The 4,749-nt window shown below is 49.3% G+C and overlaps 1 long non-coding RNA gene across 1 annotated transcript; it reads left to right on the forward strand.

Moving 5' to 3' along the window:
* The first annotated feature begins 53 nt into the window (after nt 1-53).
* On the forward strand, nt 54-2,673 carry LOC112397348 (uncharacterized). Its single transcript, XR_003002783.1, has 3 exons — nt 54-218; nt 935-1,008; nt 2,230-2,673. It is a non-coding gene; the product is annotated as an uncharacterized LOC112397348 (long non-coding RNA).
* Nucleotides 2,674-4,749: the final 2,076 nt, after the last annotated feature.

The following is a 4,749-nucleotide window of genomic DNA, read 5'->3' on the forward strand; positions in this document are numbered from 1 at the left end:
ATAAATCCCAGCGCTCGCCGGTCCGCCCGGGCGCCCGCGGAGGCGGCGGCGCCGGGACCCCGCTCCCGCCGGGCTCCCGGGTCCCCGAGGGCGAGAGAGACCCCGAATCCCGAGGCGGGCCGGGACCTGGGCGCGGCCGCACCCCCTATCCACCCTGGCACGGGGGCCGGGCCGCGGGAACGCCCTCTCGGAATGAAGCGCTTCCCGGTGCCTTCAAGGTAGCTCGGTTCCGGATCTGGGGCCCCCCAGTCCTTCTTCTCTGGTCCCCGCTATCCAGAATCTAAGAGGTCCCCAATTTCCCTGGGTCGGGAGGGAGATAGACCCCAATCCCCTCACGTTCCGACTGGTGAGGATCCCTCCATTCCCCCGGTCCGAGCGAGAATCACCCTCCGAGCCCCCAGTTTCCGCCGAACCTAATTTAGAGTTCCCCCCTCAGCGGCCCTCAGTCCGCTCCCAGTGTCCCATATCCCCCATATCCAATTCGGGGAACCGTCTCGGTGCCTCGCGTCCCGAGCGGGGAGCCTTCATTCAGCACCGCGGTAGAAATAGTGTCCGTTCCCCTCAACCCTTTTTGGGAATCCCTCTCAGGTCCCCCAAATCCCTTCCGTCCTCAGCCGTGGACTCTATAGTCTGTAGAGAAACCCCCTGCCCCGAGCCCGGGTTCTTGGTTTGCCGCTGCCCGCAACCCCCTCCAGTGTGAGGAGTCGCCACAGTTTCCCTCACTCCCCGGCTCCCTCGTGTCAGCCCTACACGGACTTCTGTCTGGATTTGGGAAAGCAGGTTCCAGAGGCTCAGCGCCCAACTCCCCACCGAGGCTGGGGGAAAGGTCAGCGCCTCCAGAGCCTCCCGTTTCCAGTTTAGGAGCTCGATGCCTCCGCTGTGCACCTTCCCCTCTGAATGACCCCCCCACCCTTTTTTTTTTTTTTTTTTGCAGAGTTCTAAGCCCCACTCCATCGGATTGGAAGAACCTAGGCTGCCTACCCACTGCGTTTGGAGTTACTTCTCTCGGTCCGTCTCAATTTAGAGTACTCCCGTGGAGGCAAACGCCTTCCCGTCTTCCTTCTCCCCACACCCCCATCTTCTGGGTCTCTGAGATCCTCCAGTGCTTTCACCCCAGCCTCCTGGGGGCCATCTGATCCACGCCTTAAGCTCCCTCCTCTAGCCTGGGAACCCCGAGGAAGTCCATCCTGGATCACCTCCGGACCCAGGCCACTCTCCCTATCCGCCACCTCTCCAAATCCATATCCTCTCCTCAATTCCTTGGCTGAAACCAGCCAAGAAAGGGTCAAAGTCAGAGGCTAAGGCAGCCACTCCTTCCCAAATCCCCAACACTGCTGCAGGTCTCAGTGCCACACAACCCCCTCCCTCCCAACTCACCTCCTACTCCTTCCCCCCCACTCTTCAATCCACTCTGTGTAACCCAGTGACAATCCCTGATGACGAGCCCCTTGCTCACCTTGACCTCCATCCTCAAGTTAGCCACCTTTTATTAACGTGTGCAGGAGCTCTGGGCAATGTAACCCTGACCTCTGGAAGGATGCCCATCCCCCTCCTCTCAGTATATTTTCCCTGCCCCCACCCCACCCCAGCCACCTCTAGTAGAAGAACAGGAGAGACTCAGGTTAATGGTTTCCTCAGGGACCTTCTGGGAACACTCAGCAGGTATATCCTGCCACCCTGTGTGCATAACACGAGAAACAAACTTGCTTTTTCCTGTTTTTATCGCCTGACTGGTCCCACAATTTCTCAGAATCCCCTGAACTGGGGGTGCGGGGCACCCCACACAGGGTGTTTCTCACCATCTTAATGCAAACTGGAACATCAGGTGTGTCTTGGGAGAGACATGGATAAGGGTCAGCAGAGAGCACCTCCGGTGTTAGGGAACTGACCATTCCTGGGTCTAAATTTCAGGTTTCCTGTGTGTAAAATGGGGCCAGTGGGGAGGTGCGGGGAGGAGGGAGCCCCAAAGTGCCCGTGAGCATCGATTTTGGTGCTGGTGCTCTTGGGAGGGTAGGAAACGGGTAAGGGTCATTTGTGCAGAGCCAGCCAAGCCCGGTGAGATAGGAACCATTTATTAGCATCCTCATGCAGGACCTCAGAGGAGGAAGTTTCTACTTGTTGTCACTACCTGTCACGTGTGGGGTGAATTTACAGAAGTCCCCTCCCACTGCAGGTTCTCACTGCAGGTTCTCATCCCAGTCTCATTGCTTCCTTCCACTTTGTTCACAGCAGGGGTGAGGAGTACTTCTAGAGGTAGCCCTCCCAGGACAATGCAGCTGTAAATGGATGATCCTCACAGTAAATTGAAGATCTCAGCGGTATTAAGAAAAAACGATCTTTAGAGCAACTGGCCCAAACCCCAGAATTAGGAGATTAGAGGATTCGGTTCCAGCTCTTTCTCTCTTGTATGACACACCCTGAAAATCACTGAGAGAATTAAAGCATAAATTGCCTTATACTTTAAAAAATCCTTTCGAAAAATACGGTGGGCAAATGACATTCCACCCAAGCACCAAGAAGCAACTTGGCACATTCATTCATTCCACAAATATTTATTGAACACCTTCTACGTACCAGACACTGTCTTAGGTGCTATATTCCTACCACCTACCTTGGCAAAACTTGCTTACTAGAGACAGGAGTCAGATAATAAATAAACAGATAAATAAATTAGTGATTTGTCAGTTACATGTTGGTACGCGCTGGGGAGAAGGAAGGGGGCTAGGGAGGGTGGGAGGCATGGGGGAGAGGGTGATAAGCAATTTTAAATCAGGAAAATTCTCACAGGGAGGGTGATGTTTCAGCAAAGAATTGAAGGAAATGAGGTCCATTAATCTGTTATCCAGAACTCTCATTTAAGCAGAATTTCTGCATCTCTTAAGTGCAATGATAGTTGATATTCATAAATTGATTTCCCCTGCTCTAAAACAGTGGTTCCCAAACTTTAACATGCATAAAAAAAAAATCACCCAGTGATTTTCAGTAGACTCAAGATAGACGGGGGCTCTGAGAAATGCATTTTTAAACAAGCACCTCTATCCGATGATGCTGATAGCTGAGGTTTTCCTTGGACCACTCTTGAAGAAACACTGCTTTAAAATATACTAAAGAGTCTTCTAGAATGACAACAATAACAAAATTAAAGATTAAATTACAGCCTGTGTGGTTTTGGTGTTGAGAGTATTTCACTGTGTTCTCATTCTTTGAAAATGCAATGCCCAAGCAAAACACTGGATTACCCAGAACATCCCATTTCTTGTCCATGCAGGAGAACGGAAAATTTACCGTAAGCTGATTAGGAGCCAAACATTTATAATCAGTCTGTTTTATACCCTTCCCCCCATTTTTGCCCTAATTTCTCTCTATACTTTTTACTTTTCTCAAATTCCTGAACTCGACCAGCAGGCAATTGGCTGGGGGTAATGAGAGCACTTGACCAAGAGTCAAAGGATCCATAGGTTGGTCCTGGGACCACCACTGTTTCTGGATGGGTGAGTCTAGGGATTTGCCACTCAGCCTTCTGGACTTCCACTTACTCTCAGAGCTGCTGCAAGACTTAAGTGAGATCATGCGTATGAAAACACCTTAGAAATTCTGAAGCACTGTGGAGAGGTAAGGAGACACCGTGACTGTGCATTCCCAGGTCCAGTTAACTTGGTGTTCAGATTCAGTTCCCTTCAGGACAGTGTGGAACTGGCATAAGGATGTACATATAGATCAATAGAATAGAATTGAGAGTCCAGAAATAAACCCTCACATTTACAATCAACTGATTTTTCGATAAGGGTACGAACACAGTTCAATGGGAGAAGAACAGTCTCTTCAACTGGATAACCACGTGCAAAAGAATTAAGTGGTACCTCTACCTCACACCGTATACAAAAGCCAACTCAAAATGGTGCAAAGACCTAAAACTAGAAAAAGAAAGATAGATCAGTTGGACACCATTAAAAGTAAAACATCTGTGCTTCAAAGGACACCATCAAGAAAGTGAAAAAAACAACCCAAAGAATAGAAGAAAAAGTTTGCAAGTCATATATTTGATAAGGGGCTTGTATCTAGAATATATAAAGAAGTCATACAACGCAATAATAAAAAGATAAATAACTCAATTTATTTGAGTCAAAATATACCCGGTGGTGCAGTGGTTAAGAATCTGCCTGCCAATGCAGGCAACATGGGTTCGAGTCCTGGTCCGGGAAGACAGCACATGCCGCGGAGCAACTAAGCCTGTGTGCCACAACTACTGAGACTGCAAGCCACAACTACGGAGCCCGTGTGCCACAACTACTGAATCCCGCGCACCTAGAGCCCATGCTCCAAAACAGAGAAGCCACCGCAATGAGAAGCCCGCGCACCGCAACGAAGAGTAGCTCCCACTTGCCGCAACTAGAGAAAGCCTGCGCGCAGAAACGAAGACCCAATGCAGCCAAAAATAAATAAATAAAAATAAATAAAAATTTTAAAAATGAGCAAAGGATCTGAATAGACATTTCTCCAAAGAAGATATGTAAGTGGCCAATAAGCACCTGAAAAGATGCTCAACGTCACTAGCCATCAAGGAAGTGCAAATCAAAGCCAAAATGAGATATCACTTCATACCCACTGAGAGAGCTCTCATCAGAAAGATAGATAATACCAAGTGTTAGTAAGGATCTGGAGAAATTGGATCCTTCGTACACTGCAGGTGGGAATGTAAAAATGGTATAGCACTATGGAAAACAGTCTGGAAAAGCAGGTCCTCTAAAG

This window comes from Neophocaena asiaeorientalis, unplaced genomic scaffold (assembly GCF_003031525.2).
Source record: "Neophocaena asiaeorientalis asiaeorientalis breed wild unplaced genomic scaffold, Neophocaena_asiaeorientalis_V1.1 scaffold648, whole genome shotgun sequence".
In the NCBI taxonomy this organism is placed as follows: domain Eukaryota; kingdom Metazoa; phylum Chordata; class Mammalia; order Artiodactyla; family Phocoenidae; genus Neophocaena; species Neophocaena asiaeorientalis.